The sequence below is a fragment of the Marmota monax genome, unplaced genomic scaffold, assembly GCF_021218885.2.
Source record: "Marmota monax isolate L192 unplaced genomic scaffold, Marmota_monax_Labrador192_F-V1.1 WCK01_AAM20220418_F8-fsc00392, whole genome shotgun sequence".
Classification (NCBI taxonomy): Eukaryota; Metazoa; Chordata; class Mammalia; order Rodentia; family Sciuridae; genus Marmota; species Marmota monax.
The window spans coordinates 35,395-54,485 of NW_026693779.1; the positions used below are offsets into that span (position 1 = coordinate 35,395).

At 34.9% G+C, this 19,091-nt stretch overlaps 1 long non-coding RNA gene across 3 annotated transcripts in view; it reads right to left on the bottom strand.

Annotated features, from left to right (window-relative positions):
• Nucleotides 1-19,091, bottom strand: part of LOC124104945 (uncharacterized) — a 130,866-nt gene that overhangs the window by 16,684 nt on the left and 95,091 nt on the right. The gene's annotated exons all lie outside the window — the stretch shown is intronic.

The window sequence follows — 19,091 nt, forward strand, 5'->3', positions numbered from 1 at the left end:
CTGTCCCTTAAAAATTTGTCTTCTCCATTGACTATATAATAATTTTAGATGGATTTTTAAAATTTTAAAAAATTTTAAATTTTAATAATTTTAGATGGATTTTTAAATCAGTGAAGGAAGATGATCTATAATGCTGACATAAATCAAGTTGCCATATACAAATGGGACTATATTATTTCACTCATATGATTGTCTTATGTTGTACTGCACTGACTTAATTTCTATAGCTTTATAAACAACATAGATTACTATTTCATAAGACATATTAATACGATTTATCCTTTAAAGGTGCCTTCTTTTATTGGACTTTTGACTTTCTATGTAAATATTAGAGTTAGCTTGCCAAGTTCCACAAATAAAATCTGTTGTGATTTTGATTAGAATTGCATTGCAGTTATATAAAGTTTATAATCTTAAAGAAGCTTTGTATTTTTGAGATAATTCCAACAGTATCATTTTATACATTGTTAAATTCCAAAAGTGCCAAGATTTAGTTTGCAAATTTTGCCTTTGTATTCATCTGTATGATTATCCTTTCTTATATTATCTTTGAATGGCTATAATTACTCAGTAATGAGTTGACTAGTGTTTCTCATTTTATTTTATTTTTTTGCTATATTTAAAAGAATGTCTTATCTATAATTAGAATTATCTTTTCTTTTTAACTTTTATTGGTGCATATTAACTGTACAGGAGAGTGGGTTTCATTGTGGCATATTCATACATGCATATAACATAATTTGATCAATTTGTTTCTTTAATATTTAACAATTCTTTCATTTAAGATAAAGAATTAACAGCATGTTTGAGTTCTGATGAGATAGATCCATCAGGGAAGAAAAATGTTGATGCCCAAGGAAAATTACTATCATAATTTGTTTGTCTTTTGTAGGCAAGAAATAAATATACTAATTCATAAGTAAAAGGAAGAGGCTTTATTAGGAGTGTGGTTATTTATTCTATAGTAACAAGGGATAAGGTGGAATATATTGACACAGTTTCTTGACTTACCAGGAGTGGTGATACTAAAGAATCATGACTATGACCTAAGACCTAAACCTTTGAGAAACTATGGTAAATATATGGAGGATAAATACATAATTTATCACAAGGAGAAATTGTATTTGGCAGAAATTGGTGAAGACATTCAGAGGTGATTGTTTTTTGGAAGGGGGAGGATACATCTATGAGTATCAGTAAGGAATAAGGATACCTAATTCACTTCCAGAGTTACTAGCATAAGGGATGCAGGGGAAATTATGCCCTTTTTGAGAGCTGCAGGGAAACAGTGTGCTCAGAGGGGAGACATGCTTCATTTAGAGTAAGGAAGTCATAAGAACGTTTGGAGAAAAGATTAATAATATTGGGGGTTTGGCAGATGATAATCCATGAGTCCAAAGGGCACAATGGTGGAATTTCAGGGTTGGGGAGGTGTTATGGTTTGGATACGGTATCCTCCAAAAGTCCCTGTGTCAATGCAGGAATGTTCACGGTGAAATGATTGAATGTGAGAGTTGTAACCTAATCAGTCCATCCCAATTTGAAGGGACTGAGTGGGTGGTTAACTGTAGGCAGGTGGAGCATGGCTGGAAGAGTTGGATCGCTGTGGGTGTGTCCCAGAAACTTTCCTCTTATGGCCCCTTCCTGCCTCTTCTTCTGCTTCCCTGATGCCATGAACTGAGCAGCTTTCTTGAACACCAGAACTGAGCAGCTTTCCTCCATCCTACCTTTCTGCCATGATGCTCTCCCTCGCCTTGGGTCCAGAGCAATGGAGTTGGTGACCATAGACAGAAACCTCTGAAACTGTGAGCCCAAAATAAACTTTTTCTCCTCTCAGTTGTTCTTGTTAGGTATTTTGGTCACAGTGATGAAAATCTGAATAACACAGGAAACCTTTGTTGCCTAGATGAGAAGGCTTACTATTGGAAGCCAGTATAATAAGAGTACAGGCTCTGGAGTCAGGATATTTGGGTTCAAATACAATTACCATGTATTTTCACCAAATAACATAGGAGGGATCACTGATGGGGCCCTGAAAGGAGATGTAGAGAACTTCCACATGGAAGAGTGAGAGATGGAATGGAGACCTGTGCTGCTTGTAATAACTGTAAATAGGAGATAAAGGAGATAGAAGTAAATAGGAGATAAAGGAGATAGAAGTCCCAGTGATTCCGAGGCAGATAGGAATGATAAGGCTGTGGCAGGGAGAATAGAACCCAGACTTCTGGGATCTCACATTAAGCCTGTCGATAGAGGCAAAAAGACAGTCCTCCTCTACCTTTCCAGCACTCTGGTTTGCTGCCAAAAGAAACTACAAGTCAAACTTACCACAAGCTTATGGGAACAGAGAGGCCTACAAGAGGCAATATCAGGAACTCTACTAAAATGATGTATTAAATTATAAAGAAAAGACAAAATATATGATTATGTCACTAGACACCAAAAATGAACTTTTTGAAATTTATATTCATCTTCAAAAAACCTCTAAGGGAAGAAAAATAAAGGAAAACTCTCTTGATTTGACAAAGTATATATACAAGAACTGCAAATATTACATTGACCAAAACCATTACTCTAAAAATCAGAAACTGGAAAGAGATTACCATTATCCTTGTCATCATTTTACATTCTTTAGGAGAGCTCTATTGGTGCAATAGGAAAGAAAAAGAAGTATTTAAGGTTAGGGAAACAAATAACAGAATGGTCATAATTTGAAAGAATATAATTATATTCCTAGAGAGTTCAAAGAATTCAATCAAAGATTGTTAGAACTAATAAAAGAATATAAAACAAGTACCTAGAACAAGACACAAAGTACGTATAAAGAATAGTTTTCATTATACTAATAGCCAGCTAGATATTGAAGTGAAAAATTATTCCGTGTTCCTTGGTGACACTTTATGAAATAAATAAATATAAATTAGTAGAGCCTAGTAGGTTTCAGTAAGACCTCTGAATTAAAAAAGAAAGAAAAAAAAACTTATCTATGGGGAAACCTAGAAAATTATTTGAAGAATATGAAATAAGACTTTTGGGGGATGGTACCAGGGATTAAACCCAGGAGTGCTTAACAACTGAGCCCCACCCCCAATCTGTTTTATTTTTTATTCTGAGATCCTAAGCTAAATTGCTTAGGACCTCACTACGTTGCTGAGGCTGGCTTTGAACTTACAATATTCCTGCCTCAGCCTCCTGAGCCACTAGGATTACAGGTGTAAGATTTTAATGAGTGGACAAACCTTCCTAGATGAGAAGGATTACTATCCAAAAGAGATTAAGAGTATAGGCTCTGGAGTCAGAATATTTGGATTCAAATCCAATTACCATGTACTTTCACCAAAAACCCTGACTCTAAGACTAATTTTCTTTAGTCTTACAGTCAGTGTGACCACAAGGCACATGTATGGGAACTTTCCCTTCATCTTGCTAGGGGGTTATCTGAGAGCCTGAGGGTGTCCTTCAATGCTACTAGGAGGCATTCTTGGGTGGCATAAAAGTGATTGGGCATCTGAGATCTCAAAGCACAGGCAGGGCATTGATCCTAATGAGTTGCAGGTAACATTTTAAGAGCACCAGAAAAGTGAAGTCACCATTTGGGAGAGGAATATGACATCTTGAAGCTCAAACCTGGCAAAATTGCCCCTTTCTTGTGCAGACTCATATCCTGGCTAATCTTGCATAGATTTCAGTGCTGGAACTTGCTTCTGATCATACCCAAGGGACATTTTCTGGGGCGACTGATCCTGTACTTCCTAGAGTGCTGAACTGAATTTGTGAACATTCTTTTAGTACTAGATCCCCTGGACCCCACTCAATTCCTTCCAGTGCTTTTTCTTTTCAGGGGATTACCCCATACTTTTTAGCTACTCATACACAAGATAACTCCCTCTTTTAGTTTATTTCACAAAACAAGTCTTGATGGGTGTTATGGTTTAAGTATGAATTATCCCTCAAAAACTCATGTGAGAAAATGCAAGAAAGTTTAGAGGTGAAATGATTGGGTTCTGAAAGTTTTGACCTAATCAGTGAATTAACTCCCTGATAGGGATTAACTGGGTGACAACTATAGGCAGGTAGGGTGTTGGATGGAGAAGGTGGGTCCCCAGGGGAGTGCCTTTGGGGTATATATTTGTCCTTATCGAGGGGAGCACCCTGCCCCCTCCTGTCTCTGATTATCCTGTCCTGAGCTGCTTTCTACTGCCATACCCTTCCACCATGATCTTCTGCTCATCTTGGCCCAAGAACAGAGCCAGCCATCTATGAGCTAAGACCTCTGAAACCATGAGTACCAAATAAACTTTTCCTCCTGTAAAATTGTTCTTGTCAAGATTTTTAGTAAAGAGCTCGATTTCCTGTTGATAAGACATTATGTCTAAGAATGTAGAAACATAATGATCAAGTTTCTAGTTTGAAATGAAGAATATAATTGACCTCTCTATCTCCTCCTCTTCCCTAGAGACAAAAAAACAAACATACAAAAGCAAAAACTAAAACAAACAACAACAAGTAATGCTAGCAGAGTAGGGGATCAAGTCCACACACACCAGAGAGACTACATGTCCTACTGTTCTCCCACTTGGTATGGCCACAAGGGCTAACATCTAACTGATGTCAAATAATTAGAAGTTGATATGAATTCTAAAAGGAGCTGCTTGTCCTCTCTGTTTTCTGTCTCCTTTCCTGTGGGCTGAGATTTTAACATCAAACTTGTAAACTAGTTAGGTCCCTATTGACTCTAGAGAGCAGAGCTGTTTACTTTATGGGCAGCTCTCCTATTCTACAGTGTTATGTGCAAGAGAAATAAGTTTCCACCTGTTTGAGCCACTGTATCCTTATTTCAGCAAATGAGCAAATACACAAGAGTAACAGGCCACAACCCTAAAGTAGAGCCCTCGAGTCAACAATTTCTATCTATAAATTTTAGCTTCAGTGTTAAATATGAATAGGCAATCAGGATCACCAGGTGGTTAGCAAAACTACACCACAAAGAGGCAAGACCAAGATAAAAAATAGAAGAAGAAGAAGATGGAGGAGGAGGAGGAAGAGGAGGAGGAGGAAGAATAAGAGGAGGAGGGGAGGAGGAAGAGGAGGAGGAGGAGGAAGAAGGAGGAGGAGGAAGAGGAGGAGGAGGAAGAGGAGGAGGAGGAAGAGGAGGAGGAGGAGGAAGAGGAGGAGGAGGAAGAGGAGGAAGAGGAGGAGGAGGGAGGAATAAATGACGACTTACAAAACAGATAACTCAGAGAATAAAATTGAGCTTAAAATTTTACTCTACTTCCTATTCTTATATTTGAGAAAATATTCTACCCATAGAATGCTCAGGAGTAAATTGAAGCACAGAAGTGAATATCTCTACAATAAAACTATAAAACGGTAATGAAAAACATGAAATATGTGTGTGTGCGTGCACACACACACACACACATACACAAATGGAAAGACATCCCATTGTTCATGGATTGGAAAAATCAATATTGTCAAAATGTCCAAATACCCCAAAGCATTTTAAAGATTCAGTGCAACCTCTACCAAAATACCAATTAAGTTCTTCATAGAACTAGAAAAAAAGCTACTAAAATTCATATGGAACCACAAAAATCTGAATAGCCACAGCAATCCTGAGCAAAAAGATCAAAGTAAGAGGCATTACACTGCCTGGCTTCAAAATATACAACAAAACTAAAGTAATTTTAAAAAAAAACATGATATTAACATGAAACCCGACAGACTAACGGAACAGAATCGAGAGCCTAGAGGTATACCCAGCCATGTATAGCCAACTGATTTTTGACAAAGCTGCTAAGAATGCACATTGAGGAAAGAATAGTCTCTTCAATAAATGGAGTTGGGAACTGATTATCCACATGCAGACATCTCTCTCTCTCTCTCACCATTTGGAAAAAAAACTAAAAATGGATTAAGGACTGAAATGTAAGATATGAAACTTACTAGAACAAAACACATAAGGGAAATGCTTCAAGACATTGTAACTGGCAAGTATTTTGAAGGATAAGATTCCAGACTGGCTATTTTATAATAACTTGTTTTTTATAAAATAAGTTCTGGGAAGGATGTGTAGATAGTTACAGTTTTTGCATAGTTGGCAGGAATGTACATTAGTATAAACATTAAGGAAACCAGTACAGAGGTTTCTCAAAAACTAAAAATAGAACTACCATATGATTCACCAATTGTACTTCTGGATATATATCCAAAGGAATTGATCAGTATGTTGAAGAGACATCTGCACTTAACACGTTTTTTACAGCACAATTTGCAATAGCCAAGAAATGGTAATAACCCTAGTGCCTATCAACTGATTAATACTTAAAGAAAAAGTAGCATATGTTCACAATTAAATAATATCAAATCATAAATGGGATGAAATCCTTTAAATTATGACAATATGAATGTAACTGGAAGACATTATGTGATGTGTAATAAGCCAGGCACAGAAAGAAAAATACTACATGATCTCACTCATATGTGGAATAAAAACAAGTTGATCTCGTATTAGTTGATAGTATACTAGTGGTTACCAGAGGCTGGAGAGAATGTATGAGTTGAGGGGGAAGAAGGGGAAATTTGATTAATGAATACTAAGTTACAGTTAAATAAGTTTCTGTTCTTCTATTGCAGGGTAGTGTGCCTATAGACAACAATAACGTACTGTATATTTCAAAATAGCTAGAAGAAAGGATATTGATTGTTTGTACTACAAAGAAATGATAAATACTTGAGGACACAGATAGACTTACCCTGATTTGAACATTACATAATGTACACATGTATCAAAACATCACCCCAAAGATATGTATAACTTTTGTGCATCGAGTTTTAAAAAAGGAAACAATTCCACTCATGATAGCAACAAAAAATAAAATAAAATCTTAGGTAAACATTTAGTTAAGTAGGTGGATGACTTGTATAATGAAAATCATAAAACACTGATGAAAGAAATTGAAGAAACTGCGAATAAAGGAAAGTGTCCTCTGTTTATGGATCAGAACAATTATTAAAATTAATTTACTGATTTGCTGATCCAAAAGGCAATCTCTATCAACATTCTAAAGTCATTTTTCACAGAAATGGATAAACAACCTTTAAATTCATATGAAACCACCAAAGATCTCAAATAACTGAAGCAATCTTGAGTAAAAGAACAAAACTGAAGACATTACACAATCTAACTTCAAAATATCCTAAAGTGATCCTAATCAAAACAGCATGGTGTGGGCATAAAAACAGACTCACCAACCAATGGAACAGGATAGAAAGTCCAGTAATAAACCTGTACATTTATGGTCAATACTTTTAACAAAATTTCCAAAACAATTGGAAATGACAGGTTACTTGATAATAGCTGTTGAGAAAACTGATTATCCACATGGAGAAGATTGAAATTTAGACCCTTATCTTACATCCTGCACAAGAATCAATACAATATGGATTAAACATTTAAATGTAAGAACTGAAAATTTAAAATTTCTGCAAGAAAATATAGGGTAAAATTTCCATAACATTGGTCTGAGCAAGGATTTTTGGAATACTACCTTCAGAAGTGGGATTGCTTGATCATATGATAATTCTATTTTTTTCTTTTTTTAATATCTCTACTCCTTTTATACCAGATTCAAGACAACTTCGGTAGTCTTAGATCAGTAATCTTAGATTACTTTGAGCTGACTTTAATAAAATCTTTGCTCAGTCCATCTGTGCCTCTGCTAGGGCTGCCCTGTTGCAAAACTTTAGGAGTCAGCACTCTGATTTGTGCTGCAGTTGTGTGACACGGTGGCCACTATGAATGACAAAGAGAAAGGATCAAGAAGTGGTCAAACAATCTTGAAATTCATATTCTAGCCTCTTGTGGCTAGAAGCTGGAGTCTCAAGATCACCCTTTCATTTCTCCCTTGATTCACTTCAGCCAAACGACAAGTCATGTTATTCTGCAGCTGGCCCCTAGAGGGCTCTCTACATAAACAATGGACACTAACTTGGTGGGACTGAATGCTGTTAAGTGTGGTGGGTTTGTTCAATGTCTCACTTCTAGAACAGGTGGATTATATTTTTCTTTTCACAATTTGACTGAAAACCGCACAACAATCCCCATTATTTACAAAGACAACAGGTAGCACTTTTAATTATCAGAAAACAAAGACAAAAATAAGAAAACAAAAACGATTATACTTTAGTTCTGTTTTTTTCTCTTAACATTTTTATGCCTTGTTTTAAAAAATAAGCTTTCTTCAAGGTTTTAATATTTGTTTTATTTCAAAATGTTGTGCGTTCTTATTGTTTCCTCATTTTCTATGTCCTCAATTTTGGCTTCTTCTTATTTATGTGCTTTAATTGAATTTTTGTCTAGTTTTGGGGGGGGGAAAAAGTAAATACTTAACCCATCGGTGGCATTTGGCTGTAAAGAAAAGAAGTGAGCCTCAAAATACAATTGGTTGGGGCTGGGGATGTGGCTTAGTGGTAGAGTGCTTACCTAGCATGTGCAAGGTCCTAGGTTCAATCCCCAGCACCATGTTAAAAAAAAAAAATGGTTTACTTTTTTAAACATAACAAAAATTTTTACCCACGTGCCTGTAATTCCAGTGGCTTGGGAAGCTGAGGCAGGAAGATCACAAATTGAAGGCTGCTTTCCCCAGCTTAGGGAAATTCTGTCTCAAAATTTAAAAATAAAAAGGATTAGGAATGTAATTCAGTGATAACGTGCTCCTGGTATAAATCCCCAATATAAAATTTTTAAAATTCACTTTTATGAAGTCCAATTTATTGATTTTTCTTTTTATGAATCTTGCTTTTTGGTTCAGTTCTGAAAACTCTGATTATCCTCAGGCACTCAAGTTTTTCTATGTGTTTTCTGAATGTTTCATATTTTTTTTTATGTTACCTGTTAGTCCATGATCCATTCTGGGTTAGTTTTTATCTAAGCTATGAGACTTAGGTTGAGGTTATTTTTTTTCTTTTTTGCCTATGAATATCAAAATTTGCAGTACTTTCTGCTGAGAAGGCTATCTTTCGTCCATTGACTTGGTTTGTATTATTAAAAAAATAAGTTGGCTTACTAGTATAGGTTTTACTATGGGTTCCATTGATCTATGTGTCTTTTCCTCCTCCTTTACATAATCTTTTTTTATTGATTTTATTTTTTTAAGTACATGACAGTGGAATGTATTACAATTCTTATTACACATATAGAGCACAATTTTTCATATTTTGTATAAAGTATTTTCACGCCAATTCATGTCTTTATACATGTACTTTTTTGCATTACAATTCTTATTATACATATATACCCATTACATATATACCACAATTTTTCATATCTCTGTTTGTATATAAAATAGGTTGACACCCAATTCGTGTCTTCATACATGTACTTTGGATAATGATGTCCATAACATTCCACCATCCTTGCTAATCCCCTGCCTCCTCCCTTTCCCATCCTCCCCTCTTCCCTATCTAGAATTCATCTATTCGTCCCACGTTCCTCCTCCCCACCCCACTATGAATCAACCTCCTTATATCAGAGGAAAACATTCGGCATTTGTTTTTGGGGATTGGCTAACTTCACTTAGAATTATCTTCTCCAGCACCATCCATTTACCTGCAAATGCCATGATTTTATTCTCTTTTATTGCTGAGTAAAATTCATAATCTTGATTACTATAGTTATTAATGTCCTAAAATCTGATAGCCTGATTCCTTTTTTTTTTTTTTTTTTTTTAGCTTTTTTCCTTTTCTTGGAACTGGGGATTGAACCTAGGGGTACTTTACCATTGAGCTACATCCCCAGCCCTTTTTATTTTTTATTTTGAGACAAGAGCTCACTAAGCTGCTGAGGCGGACCTGGAACTTGAGATCATCCTGCCTCAGCCTCCTAAATTGCTGTGATTACAGGTGTGCACAAGCTAGACTTATTCCTGCCACTTCATTATTGTTTCTCTGCCGCAGTCTGGCTGCAGCAAAATAACCGGGGGGTGACGAACAACTTGTGTACATTGATACAGCAGGAGTGGGAGCCGTTTTTTGTAGGACAACAGAGGTATTTATACATTCCACACAGCTTATCTTAATTAGCATAAACTAGATACATCAGTCAACCAATAAGGAATCTCCACACTTAATGGCTTGCTGGCGTTACTTCACAAACCTCTCCCTCTGGCAAAATGCCAGGCGCCATCCAGACTTGTTTACAGACCCTAACATTTCTCAAAATTGCTTTGGCTATTCTAAAATAGTTGCTTTTGCATATAAATTTTAGAATAATTTATCTGTATGTATAATATTATTGGAATTTTGAAAGAAATTATATTAAATCTGAATGTGAATTTGCAAAGAATTGTTATCTTTATTACTTGAGTATTTCAATCAATTGATCCAGTGTGTCTCTTCAGTTAATTATGCTTTCATTCATTTTTTCATCAGGATAGCATACATGTTTTGTTAGATTCACAATTAAGTATTCATTTTTAGTGCTTATGAGTGATATTATATTTTGTTTTGGCACTTATGTGTTTATTGCAGGTATCAGATATGTAACTGAAGTTTACATGTTCATTTTCTATTCTGCCTTCTCAATGAATTCATTATCTCTACAAGTCTATTTTTGTGTGTGGATGCTTTGGAGTTTTCTATGTATATAATCATGTCATCTGCAAATAGGGATAAGTTTATTTTTTTCTTGCCAATAAGTATGTCTTTAATTTCCTTTTCTTGTCTTATTATACTGCTAGAACTTCCAGAAGTTCTATTCCTGTTTATGGGGGAAAGCACTGAGTCTTTAATTACAAAGCATAAATGTTAGCTGCAGGTTTTTTATTGATGCGCTTTATAAAGTTGAGGAAGGACTCTTATATTTCTATTTTTCTGGGAATTTAAAAAAAATATGAATGGTTTTAATTTTGTCAAATGCTTTTCTGTATTGATTGATACAATACTGGGATTTTTCTTCTTTAGTTGGCTCATGTGTTGGATTACATTGATTAAATTTTGAATAGTGAACTGGTCTTGCAACACAGGAAAAAAATCCTATTTTGTCATGTTATATGATTTTTTAAATAAATTCTGAGTTCCACTTGCTAATTGTTTTAGGTTTTACTGTTGCAATGGTCATTATCAAGGCACCACTGGTTTTAAATTTCTCTACCATTACATTGGGCTTAGGTTGGGTTCTGATTTGCAGGAGGATATTTTTCATTATTGCTCCACCCTCAATTTTAGTAATTTCCTGTGGCTCACTCCTCAGAAAGGATCTCTCTCTCTCTCTCTCTCTCTCTCTCTCTCTCTCTCTCTCTCTCTCTCTCTCTCTTCCTCCTCCTCCTCCTCCTCCTCTTGCCACTTACTCATTTGTGGACTGCTGATGTTGCCTGATTTGGTATGTAAATGTAGAGTTTGGAAGGTTTCTGTTTTCCTCATCCCACAAGTGATAGGCAAGCCCCATGTACCCTAGAGTCCCTGAAAAATGAGTTCAATTAATCTACCTTAATTTCAAGAGTATACAAAACATGTTATTCTCATATAGCTCCATTCTGCATCCCTGTTTTGTACTATTATTGTCATATAAATTATGTCTTTATACATTATATTCCTACTCTAATTTATTATTATTATTTTATGCAATTGTCATAGAGGAAAAAATAACTTTAATATAAAAATCTTTTTGATCTTTATATTCACCTAAGTACTTCCTTTTACCAATACCCCTTATTTATTCTTGGGGATTTAAATTGTTGTAGTGTCTTTTAATGTCATGCTGAAAGATTCCTTTTAGTATTACTTGTATATCATATGTGCTAGCAATGAATCCTCTCTGTTTTGTTTATCTGAGAAAGTCACATTTATTTTACTTTTTGCTGGATACAGAATTCCAGGTTGATAGTCTTTTTCCTACAGCACTTGAATTAGGGCATCCCTCAGCTTCTGACCTCTAGAATGTCGAGGAGTAATCTCTTTGAATTTACCATTTGTAGAATTTCTTGAGGTTCTTGAATGTGTAGAACAATGATTTTCATCAAACTTGGGGAACTTTCCAGAACTGATTTCTTTATCTATTCTATTTTATCATTTCTTTTATTTCTCCTTCTGGAATTTTCATTACAGATGTGTAGGCTTGATGGTTTCCTACAAATTTCTGAGGCTTTGTGCATTTTCTTCATTCTTTTATCTTTTTATTCTACAGACTGGATAAGCTCATTTGATCTCTCTTTAAATCCACTTATTCTTTCTCCTGTCTCCTTGGGTCTTCTATGGGGTTTCTGTAGTGATTTCCCCCCATTTTGTTATGGCATTTTTCAAATATGCAATTTCTATGTGGTCATTTTAAATAATTTATATCTCTTCATTAATATTCTTTATTTCATAAGATAGTATTCTCATACTTCTAGTCACTTAGATGATTTTCTCTAGTTCTTTGAGTATATTTAAAATTGTAAATTTGAAGTTTTCTTCCCCCCAGGTAAACCTGTTGTCTTGGGTTCCCGAGGGACATTCTATTAAATGCTTTATTTTCTATATATGTATCATTCTCTCTTATTTCTTTGCACAACTCACAGCTTTTTGTTGAAGCTGGGCAAGTAGATAATATAATGTAGGAATTGTGAAACTCAGACTCCCTACTCTCCCCAAAGTTCATTGGTATTTCTGAGTACTGTTGTGGTGGTGATGGTTTATTGAATTGTTTTTCACACTAATTTTTTGCAATATCTGTATTCTTTGTCATGGTGGCCATGAAAACTCTGGTTTAGAGTAATAAAGAGCTCAGTTGGAATAATTGGAGAGAGAGAAACAAATACTATTACTGTAGTGTGAGAAACAAGCTCAACTTCTGAAACCCAAAGAATGGACTAAGAGATGCGAAGTATAGCAAAAAGCGACTTTAAGTGATGGTCTTGCAAGATCAGTGTCTGGGTGAGCAGTCACATCCAGAGCAGTTAATCAGCAGTTTATTCTCTAGTTGTGCAAGGTCCCTTCCCCGGTTCCTCATTGTAAAGTACTATGGGATGTACAGTCTTCCCGAACGTTATCTAGGTTAACTGTCTCCTAAAGGATTATTTAAAGAAATGTACCTTTAGTTGTACATTTTACCCCACCTCCCTCTGTTCTTTTGTGGTGGGGAAAGCTTTCTTGGGGTAAGTATAGTATTTAGTTTATCTCTGATGGTCAGGCTGGGCCCCTTCTTTCTCACCTCCTATTTGTCAAGGAGCTGTGCATTTGTCACACTCAGGTATAAACTGCTAGTAACCATTTGTTCTATTTCTCCCTTGGGTGTTTTCTTTTTACATCCCCAGCAATTTTACATTTAAAGCTAAACACTGGGTTTTGAAAATGGACCACCAGACTTTCTATTTCTCAGAATAGTAAAGAAATCAAATTAACAGTATAATGTTAATTTAATATTTATATAATGCTCTGTACTAACTTGATTTCAAGAGAAGTAAATTAAGGGTAAGGCATTAATTATGTTATTCACAAGCATAAAGTTAATAAACAGCAGATAAGATTTACAAACAGAATTTCCTGAGTCTAACCTAAGCTTCTGTGATTCCAACACATGCTTTCCAGGACTCTTTTCCCTTGACAAGAGAAAAGTAAATTATACCATTTGATTTTTTTTATCATGATTTCTTTCTAAATTGGTCTTGACTGGGGGAAAAGTTAGATGAGTCTAATGAGGTCAGGGCAGGGTGCGGGGAACAGAAATTCTGTATTTGTGTAATCAGTAGATAAAATGAAAAATGTAACACAGATCATTGATGGCAGAATTGATCAAGTAGAAGAAAGATATGTTAACTGGACAGTAGATTGTTTAAAAAATATACAATCAGAAAAGAAAAAGAAAGAAAAGAATGATGGGATTGGATCTATTGAATGACATCAGGAGATTTAAAATGGAGAAGAGAGAGAGAAATGAATATCACTCAAGAAAATAATGATGGAAAATTCCCCAGATCTGAGGAAAGATATAAATATATTGGTACAGGAAACTCAATGATCTCTAATTGGGTTCAATTCAACTAAGAATATGCCAATACGTTTTATAATCAAATTGTCAGAAGTCAAAGATAAAGAAAATCTTTAAAGCAGAAAAAAATAGATCCTTGCATAGAAAGGAACTTCCATAAAGCTATCAGCCCAAAGAGAATGAGATGATATATTCAATGTGCTAAGAAGGCAGGGGTGTGCAGCAATTTCAACAAAAAATACCTGATGCAGCAAAACTGTGTATGTATGTATGTACACACACACACACACACACACACACACTGGGGATGTAGCTCAATGGTAGAGTGTTTGCCTAGCATATATGAAGCCCTGGGTTCAATCCCTAGTAAACTGCCCCCGACTCTCCTGCCACCACACACACACAAGAAAAGATAGAGAAGAGATAGGGACTTTGATAAACAAGCTAGAGGAGTTCGTCACCACTAGACCTGCCTTACAAGATTTGCTCAAGGGAGATCTGTAAGCTGAAAAAAAAAAAAGGATGCTAATTAGAAACATGAAAGTATAAAACTGGCTGGTAAAAATAAGCACACAGTTAAATTCAGAATACTCTTATATTTTATTAGAGATATATAAACCACTATTATCTCTAGTATGAAGTTTAAAGGCAAAACTGATAAAAAATAACTGTGTATCTCTTAACAAATAATGATAGCTATAAAGTTAAAAGATGTAAATTATCAGAAGCACAAAATGTGGGAAGAGGAATCAAAGTGTAGAGTTTCAATATGTAAAGTTATCAGCTTCAAATAGCCTGTTATAACTACAATATTTTTATAGAAGGCTTGAGGTAACCAGAAAGAAAAGTCCTATGATACATAAAAACATAAAGAGGGAGGAATCAAACATACCATTATGAAAATTACCAAATAACAAAATAAAGCTGCCAGAAAGGAAGAAAGGAATAAATGATCCACAAAGCAACTAGGAAACAATTAACAAAATGACAGTGGTGGCACCAAGAATGAACAGAGGGAAACTTATAATGATAAAGTGCATTTATAAAACCCACAGCTAACATCATAATGTGAAAAATTAATTGCTTTCCCTCTGATATTGGCAACAAGACAAAATATGTAAACTTTTACCACTTGTATCCAACATTATTTTGAAATTCCATATACGAATACACCACAATTAAGCTCATCATCATGTATATCCACAAGAAATTAATTTTTAAAATAAAGACGGGTAAATGGCAGAAAGATCAATAGAGGGAAGGGAGCAGGGAATGGGGGAAAGAAAAAGGAAGGAGAGGTACTGGAGTCTGGATTTGAACAAGATGCACTCCATGCTTGTACAATTATGTCAAAATGGATTACACTATCATGTATAACTAAAAAGAACTAATGAAACAAGAAAACAAAAAGAAACGAGATGCATAAACTTGAAATTAAAAAAACTTTATTCAATTTTGAAACAATCACCAATGTAGACAATCCTAAAGAATCTAAAATAATAGTCCTAGAAATAATAAGTGAATTCAGAAAGATGCAGGATTTAATATCAAAAGAAAGCCCACTTATTTCTATACATATCATTAAAATTTAGAAATTAAAATCAGAATGGTACCAATAATAACAGAATCCAACAATATAAAATATTTACAAGCAATTTAACTATCAAGTGATGAAGACAGAGCAATATTAGCACAGAACTAGAAAACTTGAACACCAGAATAGAGTAGAAAACCAAGACACAAATCCACATATGTATGGAATTTTGACATTACAGAAGTGATATATTAAGAGAGAAAAGAGGAAAAGATCAATAAATGAAGCATATAAGTGATTATCAACATGGAAAATTTCTTGAACCCTAACCACACCTTATATACAAGCAGATGAATTAAGCCTTTAATATCTAAAACAAAACTTTGAAATTATTAGGAAAATAGTTTCAGTAGTTTATATGAGGATGTTTTTCTTAAATAAGATGCCAAAAGTCTTGATTATAATCTAAATGATTTCTAAATTTGGTTGCAGAAGACAAGCAAAAACATGGATTTCAGGACTTAACAAACATTTTTAAAATAACAATAAACAACAAAACCTAGGGGAAATTCTAAGATATTTAAGTTAGCTTTAATTCATGTGTAGTGGGAGGTGGGTGGTTACGGCTGGGAATGGAGAAATAGTAGGAGATTGCAATGGAAAAAGTGGCCAGAGGAAAGGTATTTGTTCTCATCTTGTCTCTCCCCTGCATTATCTGGGCAAGCTTAATTATCCTCATGTCCCAGAGTAGGAAGCAAAATTTCAGATCGCTGTTGAGTTGCCCAGTGCTACACAAACGTCTTTTTTGAGAGACGAGTTGATAAAAGAAATGTGAAGTTTGGGCAGGGGTTGTGGCTCAGCAGTAGAGTGCTCACCTGACACGTGGGTTCAATCCTCAGCACCACATAAAAATAAAGGTATTGTGTCCAACTACAACTAAAAAATAAATTAAAAAAAAAAACGTGAAAATTGATCAGATTCCTGAAATATTTCTATCCCTATGCCACTGAAACACCAAGGGTGTTGAATAACACACTGGAGAAGTTGCCTTTTCACAATGTTCTTCTTCCTAAGGATTTAATGGTAAAATTTCTATAAGGGAAATTATGTAGTGATGTGTTAGCTAAAGTGGTGTCTGAGGTTTCCTGTGTTAGTGTTTATCTTTCCATTTCTTAAACTTGTGGAAACTGAAAATCAGCCCTTGGTCTTAACCCTTCCTTGACATGTATTTCTAGGTAGCGTAGCTAATCTACTTGGAATAACATAAGCTTAAAAGTTAAAGTAAACATCTGAGGATATACTGTAAAAGAAAGACACAAACCAAACCATACTTTCTGCTGAAGCAGAATTATTAGACAGTTTAAAATGAGCATCATAAATATACTTAAAAAGATAAGGAAAGATAGTATCATGAACAAACATAAAAAATGATCATACAACATTTTATATGAAAAATATAAAACATTTGACCCAAAGAATGCACTAGATGCATATAATAGGATGGATTGAACTGAAGAACCCATCGACCTGGTGGAGTTTTGCAATAAACAACTCTTCAAGAAGGCATGAGATAAGGGTAAAGACATCACACCCAAAGGGCTTATCCAGTGACAAAAAAGAGATAGAATCACCCACACCTGAAAATATTAAAGAAAATTTTAAAATATCATACACAAAGAGAACATTCTAAAGGCTTCCAAAGAGGTAGAAATAGATTTAGAAATAGAGAAGATTTAGGCTTTTCCAATTTTTGGCACCTACATTGAACACTATAATGTAGTGGAGTACATTTTTAAAATAAATTTGTTTTAGAATATTATGATTCACAGAGGAAAGGTATTTGTTCTCATCTTGTCTCTCCCCTACATTATCTGGGCAAGCTTAATTATCCTCATGTCCCAGAGTTAGAAGCAAAATTACAGATCGCTGTTGAGTTGCCCAGTGCTACACAAACCTCTTTCTTGAGAGACGAGTTGATAAAGAAATGTGAAGTTTGGCACCTGCATTGAACACTATATACAGAATTACTAAGATATCTGAGAGCATTCCCATAACCAGTATATACCCACACCCAGTTTATCCTATTGTGAACATTTTATATTAGTATGGTACATTTGTTAAAATTATTCAACATATGTGGATACATTATTATTAAAGTCTATTCTTTATTCAGGATTTTGTTGTCTGTTATCTAATTTCTTTTTGTCTGCCAGGATCCTATCCATGATATTTAAGACATTTAGTCTTTATGAATTCTTAGGCTTCTGTTGTCTATGAAGATTTCTCAGACTTTCTATGTTTTTTTTTTTTTTTCCCCGTTGTTGTCTATTTGTTTTTGTTACCAGGGATTGAACCCAGGGCACTTAACCACTGAGCTACATCCCAGCTCTTTTATTTTCTTTTTTTTAAATTTGTCTTAATTAGTTATACATAACAGCAGAATGCATTTTGACACATTATACAAAAATGGAGCACAACTTTTTTTTTCTTTTTGAGACAGGTTCTCACTAAGTTAGGGCCTTGCCAAGTTGGAGAGGCTAGACTTGAATTTGTGATCCTCCTGTCTCAGCCTCTTGAGCCACTGGGATTACAGGCATATGCTGCCTCCCCTGGCTAGGTTTTGATGATTGATGATTTGAGGAGTGTTTGTTAAGTATTTTATAGAACCTTTAATGATTGGAATTTGTTGAGTGTTTTTCTTTTTTAATATAATTTTAGATGTTGATGAACCTTTATTTTATTCATTTATTTATATGCAGGGCTGAGACTTGAACCCAGTGCCTCACACATGCTAGGCAAGCGCTCTACCACTGAGCCACAACCCCAGCCCTGTTGAGTGTTTCCCTGATTAGTCAGGGATTATGGGTTTGGGGGAGGTCATAGGTGTAAAAAGCTATTCTTATCATATCATATCAGGGACACTTACTTTAAACATGACTTACTAATCTTGATGTCAGATACTGTAAACACTGGCCAAGAGAGGGTTTATCAGATTTCCCCTCTCTAAAATTACTTTCTCCCACCCTTTCCCTATGGTAATCTTTGAAAGGAACACTTTTTGTAGCTCACATATAATACGTAGGAATTATCCATCTACTTAAAGGCAAAATTATGCATGTATTATTTGGAATTTTTCTGTGTGGGAAATTATCTACTCTTGCCACTTATTTATTCAATCATTTGAAGGTATTTGTTTTATAGTTTGGGTTATAGTCCAATGGGGCTTTACTTATTTTTGTTGCTCAAATTGTTCCAGCATTGGGCATGGTAAGTTTTTGTGATTGGATCCTGCATCTCTTTGACATAGCCTATCATTAAGGGTATTTGGGGGAACTTCCTTAATTTCTGGCACTAGAAGATAATCTTATTCACTTTCTGCCCTAGTCCAAGATTCATTTATTTCTTCCAAGAACTCAAGTTCCTTTTATCAAATACTGGTTTTAGAAAACAAGATCTGGACACTGGGTGAGCTCATTGCTACCAGCATGCTACTCGTTCTAGCCCTCTCAGCTGATAGAGCAATAAAATATACATTTGTGTATATACATATATTTCTCTATGTATCTATACTGTGATATGAGTTCATACTGA